At 36.6% G+C, this 22,048-nt stretch overlaps 1 protein-coding gene across 1 annotated transcript in view; it reads left to right on the top strand.

Annotated features, from left to right (window-relative positions):
- LOC147344300 (uncharacterized) overlaps positions 1-21,811 on the top strand; it is a 569,611-nt gene extending 547,800 nt beyond the window's left edge. The window contains exon 11 of the mRNA XM_086379320.1: positions 21,238-21,811. The gene's annotated coding sequence lies outside the window, so the exon portion shown is untranslated. The remainder of the gene's footprint in view (positions 1-21,237) is intronic.
- The last annotated feature ends 237 nt before the right edge of the window (positions 21,812-22,048 follow it).

Genomic DNA, 22,048 nt, shown 5'->3' with positions numbered 1-22,048 from the left:
GAATAATGGAGTGGGTTGCCATTGCCTTCTCTATGCATTTTATAGACTCATTTAAATATTTCAAGATACTTATTATTGGTACTTTTATACTTGGCATCGCTGCTTTTTTAGAGTTTGGTTGAAAGTGAAAGTCACTCAGTTGTGTCTGACTCTTTGTGACCCCATGGACTATACTGTCCATGAATTCTCCAGGCCCAAATACTGGAGTGGGTAGCCTTTCCTGTCTCCAGTCTTCCTGACCCAGAGATTGAACTCGGGTCTCATGTATTGCAGGCAGATTCTTTACAAGGGAAGTCCAAGAATACTGGAGTGGGTAGCCTATCCCTTCTCCAGTGTATCTTCCCAACCAAGGAATTGAACCAGAGTCTCTTGCATTGCAGGTGAATTCTTGGTTAGTTTTCTATAAGTAGGAGATAGATCAGATCTCTATTTTGTAGCTCCACAGACAGACGGTTACTGGGTTTTATAAAATGAAATAATGTGCTTATAAACCATTTAAAAACTTCTCAAATAGTATAAATATAAATATTCATAAATTATTACTCTTTTAAATACATTAGTTCAGTTTATACAGAGTTAAGGGTTAAAATTTATGAAATGCTATTTTCTATTCATGCATTCTGTTTAATGCCAATCATTTATGGCTGAGGACCTGGGCCAAAGTGACCTGCATTGCTCCATTTGACCGAGAGCACATGATTCTTATCCTCATATTAACAACAAAGAGTTAAATTAAAACTAACTTCCCAATGACATTCAAAGATGGGTAGGAGAGGGGCTGGAGCTTGGAAATTAGAATGAAGTTAATTCATTTGACTTGAGAAACTTATAATCAACCTGTCTCCCCTTAAAAGATAGGCTATAAATGGAAGTTTTAATTATTGAGGTTGCATGCCTGGTGCCAGCTTTTGATCAGTACCATCTGAGCTGCTCTGTCTTAGGAAAAGACAGTATCTCTTTGCCCAAACGTTTATCACACAGGCATTGGTATACACTCACACACATGCACACACACCCCCTTTGGCAAGGCTCTTTCACTCATGGCTTGATTACAAGTAGATATAAGACCCTACTCTTTTATATTACTTTTTAATTGCTTTCATTTGGGATTGGGTAACAGGAGATATCTGGAGAAGGAAATGGAAACACCCTCCAGTATTTTTGCCTGGGAAATCCCAAGGACAGAGGTGCCTGGCGGGCTACAGTCCATGAGGTCACAAAAGAACTGGACACGACTCAGGGACTTAAGAGCAACCACAACCCTCCCTCTCTACTGTCTCCTCCCGTATCCCTCACACACAGGTGCACTTGGGTAGGATGAACAGAACTACCTCCAGCTTCCTCCAAAGACCTGGGACAGTGTAAGACATAGCCTTAGTATAAAACAAGTGTCCTTTAGATCTTTTTGGTGAATAGGCCATTGCTTATGAACAAATATGCTAGATAAGCAGAAAAATCAAGGGCATTCTAGAAGCTTCAGACCTCCAACTTTCTGATGTTTGGGCCATCAGGAATCTCAGTAGCCTTAGAAATATCTCTAGTTCTGCAAAGTAGGTGAAAAATAAGGTTTTTACAGGTGGATAATAGGGATAATATAATATCTTTACTACTTAAAAGCAGATACCTACATTTGATGTACCATAATAACTATTCACACTTTTATATATTTAACACATGCAAGACATGTTTTCTTCTTTTAGTACTTGAGCCCCATTGAGGAGAGCTGCATTATTGATTTTTGTTTTTACATTGGCTAGAATCATGCAATAAATCTATGAATTCAACCCAAACTCCTCAGAGTCAGGATTGAAATCCTTTTGCAAAACAAAAACAAGGGTGTTCTCATTTTTGCATGATTCTGATTTTACACAGAGATCACATAAAGGCAAATGGGTACATATTTTGTCTTGTGAATATCTCTGAACCTGGTGATTAGAAATGAGCTCTAGTGTGCGACTCAAGCAATAAGTTGTCTCCTGGTTATTCTATCCTCACCTTGATGGGTGACTTTGGGAGAGATCTCTAAATTTTTGAACTTCAAGATCTTTATCTGAACAGTGAGACAATAAACCTGGTTGATGTAACTCAGGGAATCATTAAACCTGATTATGTTATTATGATTCCTCAGTAGACTAATATTGTGAAAGATAATTACTTCGTGGGCATGAATGCTGTTTCACCTCAACTTTCATCCGTTTAGTCCATGTGCTGTGCTTAGTTGCTCAGTTGTGTCCAACTCTTTGTGACTCCGTGGATGATAGCCCACCAGGGTCCTCTGTCCATGGGGACTCTCCAGGGAAGAATACTGGAGTGGGTTGCCATGCCCTCTTCCAGGGGATCTTTCCAACCCAGGGATCAAACCCAGGTCTCCCACATTGCGGGTAGATTCTTTACCATCTGAGCCACCAGGGAAGTCTATAGTCATAGTCTATAGCCATATTTATATTATCATCAATGATATTGTCATTATTGTTATCATCATGAAAACTAATATGTGAATAATAAAACAAATCCAATAATATCAAGGTGAAAGTCTCTGAGTCATGTCCGACTCTGCGACCCCATGAACTATACAGTCCATGGAATTCTCCAGGCCAGGATACTGGAGTGGGTAGCCTTTCCCTTCTGCAGGGGATCTTCCCAACCCAGGTTTCCTGCATTGCAGGTGGATTCTTTACCAGCTGAGCCACAAAGGTACATTATACAAAGTCCCCCCACCTCACTGAACTGCAGCTGTAATTTCACGACCTAAACACAATTTTAATCATTTTCTTTGTTAATATTTATCATATTACTATAATTTTTCTATATCTCTGTCTTGATTAACTTTATTCATTCATTCTATTCATATTTTATATTTTCCCATATACCTTTTTGAAAATATCATTTTCTTCCTATTGAAGGAAATAGTGACATTTTCTTTTATTTCTGAGATCCAGGGATCCTGTCCAGGAAAAGCATTGCTCTGAAACCAAAGGGCAGTCTGCTGCTCTCAGTAACTTTGGGCACTTGAGAGAGTGCCTCCAATGGGCTGTCTATCCTATTATGAGACGAAATATGAAAAACCAGTCAGAACCTTCTGAAAAGTATATACCAAAGTCATTTAAGAAATGTGTTACTCGTTAAATTAGTCACAGTTTAGTGGGTTTTGAGCTTCAGTGAATCTGAGTCTTCTTTGAATTTCTTTTTTTCATTTTTGTACCTTTAGTTATCAATATTAACACACATATTTGGACACGAACTTCTGCAACTGTCAGAACAAATGAGACAAAACACAAATCTATTGCTTTTCCTGTTGCCTCTGGTTTGTTTTTAAAACCTAATTATTCACAAAACATGGCATTTTTCTGTTTTCCTTGGGGCTGTGAATAAGGACTTGGCATAAATCAATGTCTTATTTTTATCTGGAATTGCATAAGAAGAGGGTCCCTAAAAGAACTGGAAGAATTAGAGGAAACAAACATTTCTCATAAGGAGAAAAGAAAGAAATGTTTAAGCAAGAAAAGATTCAGGGAAAATTAATTACTCTGTGGAGAAAAATATTCACTGAATATTACACAATAAAAATAAATTTTTACCTGGATGCAACCAAAACAATTATTGAGCCACATATTTTAATTTATAAGAATTCTGATACAGAGAAAAGATTAACAAAAATAGTTTCCTAAAATTGAAATAAATGTTTTGGATAAAATATTGATTGATACATTAGCAGGTATAAAAATTGTCCCTTTAGCTATATTTTTAAAATCTGCTCTTGTATTAGGGGCTTAATTTCTCTAGAATTTTATAAAGAATGTGACTAGAGTTTTATGCACAGGAACAAGCATTCAGTTCAGTTTAGTTCAGTTGCACAGTCATGTCCGGCTCTTTGCAACCTCATGAACTGCAGCACTGCAGGCCTCCCTGTCCATCACCAACTCCCGGAGTTCACTCAAACTCACGTCCATCGAGTTGGTGATGCCATCCAGCCATCTCATCCTCTGTCGTCCCCTTCTCCTCCTGCCCCCAATCCCTCCCAGAATCAGAGTTTTTTCCAGTGAGTCAACTCTTCACATGAGGTGGCCAAAGCATTGGAGTTTCAGCTTTAGCATCATTCCTTCCAAAGAACACCCAGGGCTGATCTCCTTTAGAATGAACTGGTGGGATCTCCTTGCAGTCCAAGGGACTCTCAAGGGTCTTCTCCAACACCACAGGTCAAAAGCGTCAATTCTTTGGCGCTCAGCTTTCTTCATAGTCCAACTCTCACATCCATACATGACCACAGGAAAAACCATAACCTTGACTAGACGGACCTTAGTTGGCAAAGTAATGTCTCTGCTTTTTAATATGCTATCTAGGTTGGTCATAACTTTCCTTCCAAACAGTAAGCATCTTTTAATTTCATGGCTGCAATCACCATCTACAGTGATTTTGGAGCCCCAAAAGAAAGTCTGACACTGTTTCCCCATCTATTTCCCATGAAGTGATGGGACCAGATGCCACGATCTTCGTTTTCTGAATGTTGAGCTTTAAGCCAACTTTTTCACTCTCCACTTTCACTTTCATCAAGATGCCCTTTAGTTCCTCTTCGCTTTCTGCCATAAGGGTGGTGTCATCTGCATATCTGAGGTTATTGATACTTCTCCCGGCAATCTTGATTCCAGCTTGTGCTTCTTCCAGCCCAGCATTTCTCATGATGTACTCTGCATATAAGTTAAATAAGCACGGTGACAATATACAGCCTTGATGAACTCCTTTTCCTATTTGGAACCAGACTGTTGTTCCATGTCCAGTTCTAACTGTTGCTTCCTGACCTGCATACAGGTTTCTCAAGAGGCAGGTCAGGTGGTCTGGTATTCCCATCTCTTTCAGAATTTTCCACAGTTTATTGTGATCCACACAGTCAAAGGCTTTGACATAGTCCAAAAAGCAGAAGTAGATGTTTTTCTGGAACTCTCTTGCATTTTCCATGATCCAGCGGATGTTGGAAATTTGATCTCTGGTTCCTCTGCCTTTTCTAAAACCAGCTCGAACATCTGGAAGTTCATGGTTCACATATTGCTGAAGCCTGGCTTGGAGAATTTTGAGCATTACTTTACTAGTGTGTGAGATGAGTACAATTGTACAGTTTTTGAGCATTCCTTGGCATTGCCTTTCTTTGGGATTGGAATGAAAACTGACCTTTTCCAGTCCTGTGGCCACTGCTGAGTTTTCCAAATGTGCTGACATATCGAGTGCAGCACTTTCACAGCATCATCTTTCAGGATTTGAAATAGCTCAACTGGAATTTCATCACCTTCACTAAGCTTTGTTCATAGTGATGCTTTCTAAGGCCCACTTGACTTCACATTCCAGGATGTCTGGCTCTAGGTCAGTGATCACACCATTGTGATTATCTTGGTCATGAAGATCTTTATTGTACAGTTCTTCTGTGTATTCTTGCCATCTCTTCTTAATATCTTCTGCTTCTGTTAGGTCCATACCATTTCTGTCCTTTATCGAGCCCATCTTTGCATGAAATGTTCCCTTGGTATCTCTAATTTTCTGAAGAGATCTCTAGTCTTTCCCACTCTGTTGTTTTCCTCTATTTCTTTGCACTGATCACTGAGGCAGTCTTTCTTGTCTCTCCTTGCTATTTTTTGGAACTCTACATTCAGATGCTTATACCTTTTCTTTTCTCCTTTGCTTTTCACTTCTCTTCTTTTCACAGCTATTTGTAAGGCCTCCACAGACAGCCATTTTGCTTTTTTGCATTTCTTTTCCATGGGGATGGTCTTGATCCTTGTCTCCTGTACAAACAGTGCTGTTTTACTTGTATAGTTCTTTTTTAAAACTATTTTCAACATGACTTCATAATTACTCTCCAATCTGAATCTCATGAAAACTCCATGAAATGGGGCAAGTATGTTTGTCTGTATTTTGTAGATGAGTAATCTGAGTTTCACAAACTGAATGACTTGATCATGGTCACAAAAGCATCAGCAGCTAAGCCTAGACTTAAATCCACTTGTCTTTATCTCTAATTTCTATGATGTTTTAATAAGAAATAAAGCTCCATTTGTGGCTGAAAAAACAGCATCACATTTCTTTTGTCCTTAGCCAATCCTTTAACCTTCTGTAAAGTTGCCTGCCATGTCATTTCTCCAAGTTCTTTATAAATTCTTACTGCATGATATCATCTGTAATTGATATCTGGGAGCACCTTGTTTTCCATATTGATCATCTAGTTTTGTTTTCTTCTCCTCCCACCTCACACTCTCCTTCCTCCTGCAACCCTCTCCCCTGTTTTTCTCCGTAACTGTTAGCACCACAAAGCAAGGACAGAGAAAGCAATGTATTGATAGCTTAGATATATAATTCAATTAGACCTAGAATTAAATCCCATTCTGATCATTTAAATGGATGATATTTTATAGGTTGTATAAACTCTAAGCTTTATATGCCTCATCTGTAAAACAATACCTGCCTGTAATTAACATAACATTTTGAAAATTTCCCATTTACCACTCATTTCTGGTGGGTTGTCAATCATGACTCACTTTTTGATCCTTGGAGGTAGGCAGCAAGGAAGCTTCACTTTCACAGTTATGAGAATTGGCTAAAGGATAGACATGTGAGCCAAGCAACTTTGATCAAGTCACTTCCTTGGAACTTAGCTTAAAAATTCAAGGGAGGTTCTCCTTACAGTTTTAAGTGTCTATCTTCTCTGTCATATGGAGGAATACGCATCTTACGATGAAACAATGAGGTCAAAACATAAAGAGAAGTAAGGAGAGATAAAAGAGTGTGTAGGGACTGTAGGTAAAAGCCTAATCCATTTTCACCCACCCTTCCTAACACATTGACATGCTAAAGCCACCTTATTGCCTTTATTATGATATTATTTTACTTAATATAGCTATGATTCGGCTTCTTTTGGTTGCATTTCAGGGACTATTTTTAAAATTTGTATTTTATATTATAATATAGTTGATTTACAATGTTTTAGTTTTAGATATACAGCAAAGTGATTCAGACATATATTTCCATTTTTCAGATTCTTTTCCCATATAGGTTATTACAGAATACTGAATAGAGTTCCTTGTGCTATACAGTAGGTCCTTGTTGGTTATCTAAACTCCTTATTTATCCCTCCCAGCTTTCCCTTTGGTAACCATGAATTTATTTTCAAAGTCGGTAGATCTGTTTCTGTTTTATAAATACGTTCATTTGTATCATTTTTAATTTCCACATTGTAAGTGATATCATAGACACTTTTTCACTGTCTGACTTACTTCACTTAATATGATAATCTCTAGGTCCATCCATTTTCACAAATGACATTTTCACATTAATTTTTATGGCTGAGTAATATTCCATTGAGTGTATGTACCACACTTATTTACCCTTTCCCCCTCTGATGGACATTGAGGTTCTGTCCATGTCTTAGCTATTGTTAAGTAGTGCCTCAGAGAACATTGTGTTCGTGTATCTTTTCAAATTTTGATTTTCTATAGATATATCTCCAGGAGTGAGATTGCTGGATCATGTCGTAGTTCTGTTTTTAGTTTTTTAAGGACTGTCTATACTGTTCTCCCGGAGAAGGCAATGTCACCCCACTCCAGTACTCTTGCCTGGAAAATCCCATGGACGGAGGAGCATGGTCGGCTGCAGTCCATGGGGTTGCTAAGAGTCAGACACGACTGAGCGACTTCACTTTCACTTTTCACTTTCATGCATTGGAGAAGGAAATGGCAACCCACTCCAGTGTTCTTGCCTGGAGAATCCTGGAGAACCCTGGAGAATCCCAGGGACGGGGAGTCTGGTGGACTGCCATCTATGGGGTCGCACAGAGTTGGGGTCTATGGGGTCGCACGACTGAAGTGACTTAGCAGCAGCAGCAGCATACTGTTCTCCATAGTGATTGCACCAATTTACATTCCCACCAACACTGTAGGAGAGTTCCCTTTTCTCCAGACCCTCTCCAGCATTTATTGTCTGTAGTCATTCTGATTGGTGTAAGGTGACACCTCATTGTAGTTTCAATTTGTGGTAGTTTAGTTGCTAAGTCATGGCCAACTCTTGCAACCCCATGGACTGTAGCCTGCCAGGGTCCTCTGTCCATGAGATTCTCCAGGAAAGAAGACTGGAGTGGGTTGCCATTTCTTTCTCCAGGGGATCTTCCTGAGCCTGAAATGAACCCAGGTCTTCTGCATTGCAGGCAGATTCTTTACTGACTGAGTCACCTTCAATGGCAGTTTTAATTTGCATATCTCTAATCAGCAGTTTTGAGCATTTTTTCACGTACTTCTTGGCCATCTGTATATCTTCTTTGAAGAAATGTCTATTTAGATCTTCTGCAATTTTTTTTGATTGTATATTTTATTTGTTTCTTTGATATTGAGCTTCATGAGCTATTCATAAATTTTGGAGATTAATCCCTTGTTGGTTGGGTAGCTTTGTTTGCCAATATTTTCTCCCATTCTCTGAGCTATCTTTTTGTTTATGGTTTCCTTTTCTGTGCAAATCTTTTAACTTTAATTTTGTCGCACCTGTTTATTTTATTTTTGTTACTCAAGCAGGTGGATCCATAAAGATATTCCTGAAATTTATGTCAAAGAATGTTCTGCCTGTTTCCCTCCTAGAGTTTTATAGTACCTGGCCTTACATTTAGGCATTTTAACCATTTTAACAACTTACTGATCAGAGATGTATTAATACATTGTTTATTACCTCAAAATAATTGACTGGGGTGTTTCAATATTCACTTACATAAGAAATTACCAGCCACATGCATTAGTTTCTGCAAAGAGTCCCCTGGTCAATAATGTGATTTTTTTGATATTATGTTAAAGAATGTTGTAATTACATTCTTTTACATGTAGCTGTCCAGTTTCCCAGCATAATTTATTGAAGAGACTGTCTTTTCTCCATTGTATAGAGTTGCCTCCCTTGTTGTAGACTAATTGACCTTAGGTGTATGGGTTTATTTCTGTGTGTGTGTTTTTTTTTTAATCCTGTTCTATTTATCTATATTTCTAATTTTATGCCAGTACCATACTGCTTTGATGACTGTAGCTTTGTAGTATAGTCTGAAGTCAGGGAACCAGATTTGTCCAGCTCAGTTCTTTTCAAGATTACTTTGGCTATTTGGGGTCTTTTGTATCACAACACAAATTTATTATTATTATTTTTTGTTGTTCTAGTTCTGTGAAAAATAACACTGGTAATTTATAGAGATTATATTGACTCTGTATACTGCCTTGGGTAGGACAGTCATTTTGGTAATATATATTCTTCTAATTCAAGAACATATTAGGGTCATCTTCAGTTCCTTTCCTCTACATCTTACAGTTCTTTGAATAATGCATTATGTTGTAAGGTTGTGGTAAAAAGTGAACTCAGTAACATGTACTATCTTTGATGCCTGGCATGGGGCAGTATAAATAATGAAATAATTGAAAAATTCTTGAAAATATTGATGAGAATATTTTGTTTATTTTTATTCCTACAAAATTTTCTGAACATGTCAAGCAACTTTGCAGAAGGTTAAAGGATTGGCTAATGTAAAAAGAGGATATGATACTATGATCTGTCAATTTAGTAAAAATGAATTAATCTTTAATTCATATTGCTAAAAGAAAGACTACCCTGAAATGGCAAAAGAAAACTATAGAGGCAGTAAAAATGTCACTGGTTTGTAGTGGTTCAGGGAAATGGTGAGGCTGAATGTTGAAACACAATGGATTTCTTAGGATGGTGAAACACATTTTGTCAAAATGCATTGAATTTTTTTAACTCAAGAGTGAAACTTAAGGTACGAAAATGAAAAAAAATCATTTAATAGAATTCCAAGATAGAATTCAGAATGAGCAAAGACAATCTAACTCTATTACAAATGTATAAAACTACTGTATTGAAGGTGATGATGAAGGAACTGATCTAAGTAGCTTTGGAATCCAGTGGGATCTATAGGAAAAAGTGAAGCATATAAAATATTATATTTTAGGTGGTTTTCTACAAGCATTCAGTTCAGATCACTTGCTCAGTCATGTCCAACTCTTTGGGACCCCATGGACTGCAGCATGCCAGGCTTCCCTGTCCATCACCAACTCCTGGAGCTTGCTTAAACTCATGTCCATCGAGTCAGTGATGCCAACCAACCGTCTCGTCCTCTGTCGTCCCCTTCTCCTCCCACCTTCAATCTTTTCCGGCATCAGGGTCTTTTCCAGTGAGTCAGTTCTTCCCATCAGGTGGCCAAAGTATTAGAGCTTCAGCATCAGTCCTTCCAATGGATATTCAGGACTGATTTCCTTCAGGATTGATTGGTTTGATATCCTTCCTGTCTGAGGGACTCTCAAGAGTCTTCTCTAACACAGTTCAAAAGCATAAATTCTTCAGTGCTCAGCTTTCTTTATGGTCCAACTCTCACATCCATACATGACTACTGGAAAAACCAAAGCTTTGACTAGATGGACCTTTGTTGGCAAAGTAATGTCTCTGCTTTTTAATATGCGGTCTGGGTTGGTCATAGCTTTTCTTCCAAGGAGTAAGCGTCTTTTAATTTCATGGCTGCAATCACCATCTGCAGTGATTTTGGAGCCCCCCAAAAATAAAGTCTGTCACTGTTTTCACTATTTCCCCATCTATTTGCCTTAAAATAATGGGACCAGAGGCCATTATCTTAGTTTTCTGAATGTTGAGTTTTAAGCCAACTTTTTCACTCTCCTCTTTCACTTTCATCAAGAGGCTATTTAGTTCTTCACTTTCTGCCACAAGGGTGGTGTCATCTGCATGTCTGTGGTTATTGATATTTCTCCTGGCAATCTTGATTCTAGCTTGTGCTTCATCCAGCCTGGCATTTCTCATGACGTACTCTGCATTTAAGTAAAATAAGCAGGGTGACAATATACAGGCTCTTTTTTCCTATTTGGAACCAGTCTGTTGTTCCATGTCCAGTTCTAACTGTTGCTTCTTGACCTGCATACAGATTTCTCAGGAGGCAGGTCAGATTGTCTGGTATTCCCATCTCTTTCAGAATTTTCCAGTTTGTTATCCACACAGTCAAAGGCTTTGGCATAGTCAATAAAGCAGAAGTAGATGTTTTCCTGGAACTCTTGGGCTTTTTTGATGATCCAGTGGATGCTGGCAATTTGATCTCTGGTTTCTCTGCCTTTTCTAAATCCAGCTTGAACATGTGGAAGTTCATGATTCATGTACTGTTGAAGCCTGACTTGGAGAATTTTGAACATTACTTTTCTAGTTTGTACTGGATAACAATTCTGTATTGTTATATTTCTGCATTGTTATTTTCAGTAAGCATGAAAATTAAGTAAATAAATAGTGGATGGTAGAAACCAATTTTCTTAGTATTGGGTAAAAGTTTACATATATAGTCTTACAAGAGGCTGGAATAATCCTTAAAGCAATGAATTAGGGTTGGAGATATCAGTATGAGTTAATGTTTAGCTTAATATAGAGATAATTACATATATATATTTATAGAGGTGTATATCTAGATGGTTAATATACACAAGTAAATGTTTTCTTACTGTGTCAGTTACAGAGCCTAGAAACAATAAGCACACACAAAACCAGTATTTTACTTTCAATACCATTATTCATTAAAAACAAACAGCGTCCTTTAAAGAAAGACTTGATTCTAGGATTGAAGCAGGAAATATACAAGATAAAGTTGAATCATCTCATAGTGCCAGAAAGTACTAAATTGTTCAGAAACAAAGCAAACAAAAGGTATCCATGAGTCTGTAACAATATAAATAAATGAATAAATAAATATTTGAGGGAGAATAAGCAAATTTCTCATGCTGAAAACTTGCAACTGATGAGTGGATAAGCAATCAGTTGTAACTGGTTCATTCATAGTATAAGATATTATGAACACAACCCACCTAGGAAAGCACTGTAACAACTGAGGTGAATTTCAAAAGAATTTTGCTTAACATAAAAAAAGGGCATATTTAAAAATTGACTCACTTATGTTCTGCTTATAAGAAGCCCATCTTTTTGGACATTTGAAATAATTATTTGTTTTTAATTGGAGGTTATTTGCGTTACAATATTGTGTTGATTTCTGCCATACATCAACATGATCAACCATAGGTATACATCTGTCTCCTCCCTCTTGAACCTCCCTCTCTCCTCCCACCGCATCCCACCCTTTAGGTGGTCACAGAAGAATGGTTTGAGTTCCCTGTGTCATACAGAAAATTCCCACTGGCTGTCTCTAAATGTTTATATTTCCATGCTATTCTCTCAATCCATCCCACCCTCTCTTCCCCCGCTGTGTCTGCAAGTGCTGTTCTATATCTGCATCTCCACTGCTGCCATGCAAATAGGTTCATGAGGGCCATCTTTCTAGATTCCATATATTTGTGTTAATATATATTTGTTTTTTATTTTTTCTGACTTACTTCACTCTGTATAATAGCCTGCAGGCTCATCCACCTCTTTAGCACTGACCCAAATCCATTTTTTTTATGGTTGATATCCATGGTATATATATCCATTGTATATATGTATGTGTATATATACATTGTATAAATATCCATTGCATATATGTACCACAGCTTCTTGATCTATTCATCTGTTGACAGACGTCTAGGTTGCTTCCATGTCCTAGCTGTTGTAAATAGTGCTGCAATGAACGTTGGGGTACATGTGTCTTTTTTGATTTCAGTTTACTCAGGGTATATGCACAGTAGTGGGATTGTTGGGTCATGTGATATTTTGTTCTTAGTTTTTTAAGGAAACTCCATACATTTCTCCATAATGGCTTTGTTAATTTATATTCCCACCAACACACTTCCCTTTTATTCACACCCTCCCCAGCAAATACTGTTTATAGATTTTTTTTTGATGATGGCCGTTCTTACTGGTGTGAGGTGATACCTCACTGTTCTTTTGATTGGCATTTCTCTAATAATTAGTGATGTTGAACATCTTTTCATGTGTTTATATATGTAGAAGCCTACTTTAAATATAAATACACCAATAACTTAAAAGTAGATGGGAAATGATAACCATGCTAACACTAATCATAATATATCTGTGGTAGCTATATTAACATCAGATAATTAGTGATAATATAATTAATATCAATATTATAATTAATATCAGATAATGTGAGATATTAATATCAGCTATTAAGTATTAGAAGAATATTACCATGAATAAATAGGGTCATATAGATAATGTATCATAACCACTGGAGTTCATACCAGGAAGTCAATATTGGTGTAACATTTGAGAACTAATTATTGTAATTCACCATGTTATCAGATTTACAATAAAAGCCACATGATTGCTTCAATAAGTGTAAAAAAAAAAGCTTTGGACAAATTCATAGATGTATTTATTAAAAGCTATCAGCAAACTAGGTATAGAAAATGTAATCAAAGTAATGAAAAGTGTGGATGAAAACTATAGCTAACCTAATGTGAAATGATAACTATCTCATAGTTTTCCTATAAAACTGAATTACAGCAAGAGTTTCCATCTTGCCCTCAGAATGGAGGTATAGTGAAAGTAATTCAAGAAAATTAAATGAAAGCTACTTAGATTAGAAAGGAAGAATTGAAACTTTCCTTATTTATAGAACATTATACAGAATCTCAAAAATTAAAATCTCCCAGAATTAATACATAAATTTAGCAAGGTTATAAAATCAATGTACAAAAATCTTATATGTTTCTACAAATGTAATAACAAATGTTAGTTTTTTTTAATTAAGAAATACTGTGAAATAAACCTGATAAAAACATTTGAAAGTGCTATGCATTTGTTTAGAGAATTAGAGAACACCTAAATAAATATAGATGGATGGATACTGTGTTCATGGGTCAGAAAACTCAGTGTTAAGATATCAATTTTTTCAAGCTGATCAAAACTCAATAAATGTTAATTGAAAAAAATGTCAATTGACTTTTTTTTTCCCCTTTGGGATTTCCTCCCCAGAGATAGTAGAAAATCCAACCATGTAGGGAATAAAATTGGGTTATAACCCTGAATTATCACTCTTGTTTTAAAAATAAAAGTATTGGTCACTATGTTTTTGCATAAAGATTGAAAGCAAAGATATTGTGCAGAAATATATGAGATTAAAGCAAACAGCAGTTCAGAATTCAGTCAAAATGAGTTTTGGAAAAGGCTCTGAAGACAGATGCCAATGCATATTAAATATTTAAAGTCTTGGCAGACAGTAAGTCAAGGCAAAACTCTAGACATCTAAGCACTGTGATTTGAAACAGATTTAATTTTAAGGTATACATCAGACAGAAATTTCTTATTTAGAGAAATTTATCAAATTAGAGGTGACTGACTCTAGAAAAAAAGCTGAGCACTGAAGAATTGTTGCTTTTGAACTGTGGTGTTGGAGAAGACTCTTGAGAGTCCCTTGGACTGCAGGGAGATCCAACCAGTCCATCCTAAAGGAAATCAGTCCTGAATATTCATTGGAAGGACTGATGTTGAAGCTGAAGCTCCAATACTTTGGCCACCTGATGCGAAGAGCTGACTCATCTGAAAAGTACTGATGCTGGGAAAGATTGAAGGAAAGAGGAGAAGGGGACGACAAAGGATGAGATGGTTGGATGGCATCATGGACTCCATGGACATGAGTTTGAGTAAACTCCGGGAGTTGGTGATGGACAGGAAGGCCTGGTGTGCTGACGTCCATGGGGTTGCAAAGATTCCAACACGAGTGAGCAACTGAACTGAACTGACTCTAGGAGTAAAGTGGTGTAAGCTGCAGCCTTGATGACTTACTGAGTTTACCTGACGGATTTGTCACCAGCTCAAATTCAATTATACTCTTATTTATAATTTGACATTCACTTATGGTATTTAGAAATATCACCTTTGTGGAGCAATAAACTGTGTTTTGTAAGAAGATAATATGAAAGACTTCTTTGAAAAGATCTTTGAAAAGATCTCTACTTATTGGGATTTAGTATAGTTATTTCCCAATATTACCTTAATTTTTACTATTTTGTCAATGACTAAAAATTGTAATATATATATATTTTAATATTTTATAGCATAAAACTCAACATCCCTAATGCTTATCCTTGGGACAGAGGACTATATGAAAGTTTCCTAGATATGCATAATCCCTCAAATTAAAAAAAATGATAAATTGGACTTCATCAAAATTAAACATTTTTTTAATTGAAAAAGACCTTATTAAGAAGATGAAAAGTGTACACTAGGGTAAATTATCTACAAAACCACATATCTAACAAAATTCTTATGTGTAAAATAAGGAAGTCTTAAAACTCAACATTAAAAAAAAATTCCGATTATAAATGGACAAAAGACATGAACAGTCATTTTACCAAAGAGAAGCAATACATGCATTATTGAAGTCCCAACAGGAGAGGGCAAAAGGGGAAGTGAATTTATTCAAATAAAAAAAAATGACTGACCAGTAAGTCACATAAATACAAATATTGCATTTTATAACTTATAGGTGAAACATAAAAAGTAAATGAATATAACAAAACAGAAACATAATCAGATACAGAGAAGAAACTCACGTTTACCAATGTGGAGGAGAGATGAGGGGAGAGGCAACACAGGGGTAGCAGACAGTTTGTATGTTTTATACATACGACTATTATAAAATAAATATGATACAAGAGTGTACTGTACAGCACAGGGGATGCAGCAATATAGCCAATATTTTATAGCAATTTTAAATGGAGTATTGTGTCACTATGTTATACACCTGAAATTAATGTATTGTAAATCAATTACACTTAAAATGAAAAGAATAATTGAAAACTTCCAACATCTAGGGCAAACCTTAGACATTCAAAACTCACATGTCCCCCAGCAAAGACAATTTAAAAATATGTTCTCCAAGACATACTATCAGATCAGATCAGATCAGTCGCTCAGTTGTGTCCGACTCTTTGCGACCCCATGAATCGCAGCACGCCAGGCCTCCCTGTCCATCACCAACTCCCAGAGTTCACTGAGACTCACGTCCATCGAGTCAGTGATGAGGAGAGGATGACGAGGCGGTGAGGAGATACCCCTCATCCAAGGTAAGGAGCAATGGCTGCGCTTTGCTGGAGCAGCCGTGAAGAGATACCCCACGCCCAAGGTAAAAGAAACCCAAGTAAGACGGTAGATGTTGCAAGAGGGCATCAGAGGGCAGACACACTGAAACCATACTCACAGAAAACTAGTCAATCTAATCACACTAGGACCACAGCCTTGTCTAACTCAATGAAACTAAGCCATGCCCGTGGGGCAACACAAGATGGGCGGGTCATGGTGGAGAGATCTGACAGAATGTGGCCCACTGGAGAAGGGAATGGCAAACCACTTCAGTATTCTTGCCTTGAGAACCCCATGGACAGTATGAAAAGACATACTATATGGCTGCTTAAAATCAAACACACAAATATTTTTTTAAATAATCAGAGAAAAATATCCTCACCTACAAAGGAACTACTATAATGCCATCAGCAGATTACCTAGCACACAATTGGCAGGTCAGGAGAGAGTGGGATGCTATAGTCAAACTGATGAAAGAGAAAAAACCCTGCCAACCAACAAAAATGTACTCAGAAGAGTGGTCTGTTACAAATGAAGGTGAGGGAAAGACTTTTCCAAAAAAGCTGAGGGAGTTTATTACTACTAGACTGGCATTATAAGAAATGCTAATGGTAGTTGCTCATGTTGAAACAAAAGAACATGAACACAAAAATATAAAAATTTCAAAACTCACTATAACGGTAAGAATGTAGTCAAATTCAGAATATTTTAATACAGAAATGGTGGTATGTAAATCGCTTTTAACTCTGGTATAAGTGTTAAAGGATAAGAGTATAAAAAATAACTACAGCTACAATAATGTGTTAATGGATATAAGATGTAAATTGCAACAAACATCAAATGTGCTGGGAGAAGTTAAAGTGTAGAGTTTTTATGTGGTTGAAGTTATCAGCTTAAATTAGACTATTGCATCTATAAGATGTCTTATATAGACCTTCTGTAACTACAAATATAAAACTTGTAGCAGAACACAAAATGATAAAGGAGCCAAAGATTATCACTATAAAATATCATCTAATAACAAAAGGAAGACAGCACAAGAGAAAGAAAGGAACTACAAAACAGTCAGAAAACAGTAAATACAATGACAATAATAATTACTTTAAGTGTAAATGATCAATTCTCAAATCAAAAGACCTACAGTGGCTGAATAGATTAAAAAATCAAGACCTATCTATATTCTATCTCTAAGACAGTCACATTAGATTGAAGGACACACATAGGCTGAACGTAAGAGGGATGGAAAAATTATTTCATGCATTTGGTGACCAAAAGTGAACAGGAGTGGCTATACTTAAATTAGACAAAACTTAAGTAAAAAAGGTTAAAAGAGACCAAGGTCACTATCTAATGGTAAGAGTTAACTCAGCAAGAGGATATAACAATTATAAATGCATATGTACCCAACACTGAAACATGTAAATATGTAAAGCATATGTTAACAGAAATGAAGGGAAACTTGGTCAACCTTAAGGTAATAAGGGATTGCAATACCCCATTTTCAATACTGAATAGATGATCTAGACAGAAAAATCAGTAAGGAGGCACTGAAAGTGAACAAAACTATAGATCAAATAAACCCAACAGACATATATCAAACATTCTATCCAACAGCAATAGAGTACATATTTATTTCTAATACACACAGAATATTCTCCTGTTTGGATTATATTTTAGGTCACAAGACAAGTCCTAGCAAATTTAAGAAGATTGATATCATTTCAACTGTCTTTTCTTACAGTAATAGTATGCAGCCATGAAATTAAAAGATGCTTGCTCCTTGGAAGAAAATATGACCAACCTAGACAGCATATTAAAAAGCAGAGACATTACTTTGTCTGTCTAGTCAAAGCTTGTAGTAGCTTTCCAGAAGTCATGTATGGATGTGAGAGTTGGAGTGTAAAGAAAGCTGAGCACCAAAGAATTGATGCTTTTGAACTGTGGTGTTGGAGAAGACTCTTGAGAGTCCCTTGGACTGCAAGGAGATTCAACCAGTCCATCCTAAAGGAAATCAGTCCTGAATATTCATTAGAAGGACTGATGTTGAAGCTGAAGCTCCAATACTTTGGCCACCTGATGCAAAGAACTGACTCATTTGAAAAGACCCTGATGGCTGGGAATGACTGAAGGAGGGAGAAGGGGACGACAGAGGATGAGATGGTTGGATGGCATCACCGACTCAATGGACATGAGTTTAAGTAAGCTCTTGGAGTTGGTGATGGACAGGGAAGCCTGGCATGCTGCAGTCCATGGGGTCACAAAGGGTTGGACATGACTGAGTGACTGGATTGAACTGAGAATGAATATTAGGAAAAATAGAAAATTCATAAATATGTGGAAATTTAGAAACTCACTTCTAAACAACCAGTAGGGCAAAAGAGGTAATCAAAAAATAATTTGAGACAAATGAAAATGGAACTAATCATATAAAAGCTTAAGGCATGCAGCAAAAAACAGTCTGAACTGGGAAATTTACAGTAATAAGGTACCTGTGCGCGTGCTCAATGGCTTCAGTCGTGTCTGACCTTTTGTGGCCCTATGGACTGTAGCCCGCCAGCCTCATCTGTCCATTCAATTTTCCAGGCAAGGATACTGGAGTGGGTTGCCATTCCCTCCTCCAGGGGATTTTCCCTACCCAGGAATCAAACCCAAACCCATCTCCTTCACTGTAGGCAGATTCGTTACTGCTGAGGCAATGGGGTAGCCATTAAGGGAAAACAAAAAAACAAAAAACAAAGAACTCAACCTGACTTCAGACATCAAGAAATTAGAAAAAGAGCAAGCTAAACCTAAATTTAGAAGAAGGCAAGGAATAATAAATATCAGAGCAGAAATAAATGAAATAGGCTAAAAAGCAATAAAACAGACAAAGAAACTTGAGGTTTTTTTCTTTTTAAAGATGAACAGAATTACCAAATTATTAGCTCTACTAACAAAAAGAGAACTGAAATAAAATTAAAAATGAAAGACAACACATTACAACTGATGTCATAGAAATACAAAGATCATAAGAGACTATTACGAATTCATAATGCCAAATAATTGGACAACCTATAAGAAATAAATCCCCAGAAAAATAAAACCTACCAACAATGACATAAAGAAAAAGCAAATATAAACATACAAATAATGAGAAAGGATATTGAATCAGTAGTGAAAGCCTCCCCCCAGAATACAAGTTCAGGACTTGATGACTTCACTGTTGAATCCTAACAAACATTTAAAGACAAGGCCAGCATTGCTCTCATACCAAGTCAGATAAAGAATTAGAAGAAAAAAAATGGATAGACCAATTACTTATACACATAAAATTCCTAAAAAACAACCCTAAACCCTAGTAAATTGAAGTTAACAGTATATTAAATAGGTTAAGTACCATGATGAAATGTGATTAATTCCTGGGTGCCAAGATGGAACACATACAACTCACTAAATGTGATATACCACGTTAAAGAATGAAAGATAAGAATCATATGGTCATCTCAATAAATGCAGAAAAATTATTTGACAAAATTCAATAGACTTTCATTTTAAAAATGAATAAATAAGATTTAGGAAAATTGTACCTCAAGATAATACAGGCCATGTGTGAAACGCCTACTGTTAACATTATATACAATGATGAAAAATTAAAAGTTTTTTCTCTAATATGAGGAACAAGTTAAGGTTTCCCATTTCTACATTATAACATACAAAAATCAATTCAGTTGATTAAAAACTTAATTATAACATCTGAAACCATAAAACTCTGAGAAGTAAACATAGAGGGCAACCTTCAGGACATTTGTCTTAGTAATGATTTTCTGGGGGGATCTGACATTCAAAGCAAAGGCAGCAAAAGTAAAATTAAATAAATGAGGCTACACAAAACTAAAAGGCTTCTGTACAACAAAGAAAATCAACAAAGCAAAAGGCAACCTCTGGGGTACATGTGTGTGCACTCAGTTGCTCAGTTATGTCCTACTCTTTGCAACCTCATGGCCTTTAGCCCACCAGGCTCTTCTGTCCATGAGATTTTTCCAGGCAAAAACCCACTGGAGTGGGTTGCCATTTTCTCCTCCAGGGAACTTACACAGTAGGGAACAATATTTGAAAAGCATACATCTAATAAGGGGTTAATACCCAAAATATATTGGGAACTCAATAGCACGAAAGCAAATAACCTAATTAAAAATTTGCATAACTCCTGAATAGACATTTTTCCAAAGAAGATGTAAAGATGGCACACAGATATGTGGAAAAGTGCTCAGTGTCAGTTAATCATTTGGAAAATGCACATCAACATCATAATGAGATATCACCTCATGGCTGTTAGAGAAAATATTAAAAAAATGATGAATGTTAATAAGGATATAGATAAAAGGAGCCCTTGTACATTGTTGTAAGAAATGTAAGTTGATACAGCTTTTACTGAAAGCAATATGGATACTCCTCAAAGAATTAAAAATAGAGTTACTATGATCCAGCAATCTTATTTCTGCATGAATATCCAAATAAAATGAAATCAGGATCTCCAAGTGACATCTACACTCTCAGGTTCAATTATAGCGTTCACAATACCCAAGATATGGAAACAATCCAGGTATCTGTCAATGCCCTTCAAGAACCGAAAGATTAAATAAATTCTAGTACATTGATACAATGGCATCTCAGAACAAAAGAAATTAACTATTGATACATGTAAAATCATGTATCTCAAAAACATTATGTCTTTTGTAAAAGGTTTGCCTCAAAAATTTTCATAGTGCATGATGCCATCTCTATAACATTCAGGCATGACAACAGAGACAGGCAGGGCACGGAGCAGGAGTGTGCTACGGGGTGTGCTAATATGTAGTGATGGCCCAACAGTTTTTGTGTGTGTGTGTGTGTGTGTGATATTGGAGCCATCTGTATTTTGGGTGTGGTGTTGATTACACAAGTTTGTTCATAGGATGAAACTGTGTATAATGATACACATATTAATAATATCTGAAAAGTCATGAAAATTGGGGAATATCTGTGGCTTAGTTAACAGTGTTCTACCAATGTTAATTTTCTGTTTTGGGTATTGTATTTCAGTTATATAAGATTTCACCGTTGAGGAAATCTGGGAAGTACACTGTACTATTTTTGCAAAATCTGGTCTATAGTTACTTAAAATAAAAAAGTTAAAAGGGAACTCATTCTATAATAAAAATATCTTTATAGATTAAAATTTTGAGAGTCCCTTGGACTGCAAGGAGATCCAACCAGTCCATTCTGAAGGAAATCAGCCCTGGGATTTCTTCGGAAGGAATGATGCTAAAGCTGAAACTCCAGTACTTTGGCCACCTCATGCGAAGAGTTGACTCATTGGAAAAGACTCTGATGCTGGGAGGGATTGGGGGCAGGAGGAGAAGGGGATGACAGAGGATGAGATGGCTGGATGGCATCACTGACTCGATGGATGTGAGTCTGAGTGGACTCTGGGAATTGGTTATGAACAGGGAGGCCTGGCGTGCTGCGATTCATGGGGTCGCAAAGAGTCGGACATGACTGAGCGACTGAACTGAACTGAACTGAACTGAATGCACTTGGGTTATTTTTTATACCTTTTCCAGACAATGCACATGTATTTTATGTTGTTATAATTGATTATAAAGTAGTCAATGTTTTTATCTTATAATTGCATTGTATTTTTAAAATCTCTTCAGAAAGTAATATTTATGAGTTTGCTTTTAATGGAAACCCAATATGTGGTTACATTTATACAACCCAAAAATAAATTTGACAAACCATTGAATATTTTATTTCCAATTGATTGAGGGCAGGAGGAGAAGGGGACGACAGAGGATGAGATGGTTGAATGGCATCACCAACTCAATGGACATGGGTTTGGGTGGACTCTGGGAGCTGGTGATGGACAGGGAGGCCTGGTGTGCTGCAGTTCATGGGGTCGCAAAGAGCTGGACACGACTGAGTGACTGAACTGAACTAATTGAGTCTTTGAAAAGTCACCTTAACTATCTTTGAATAAATG

The sequence above is a fragment of the Bos grunniens genome, chromosome 26 (assembly GCF_055505025.1).
Source record: "Bos grunniens cultivar Pamir isolate PY7600 chromosome 26, Bosgru_T2T1.0, whole genome shotgun sequence".
NCBI lineage: Eukaryota > Metazoa > Chordata > Mammalia > Artiodactyla > Bovidae > Bos > Bos grunniens.
The sequence above is the reverse complement of the archived record's forward strand: the minus strand, read 5'-3'. Positions and strand labels throughout refer to the sequence as shown.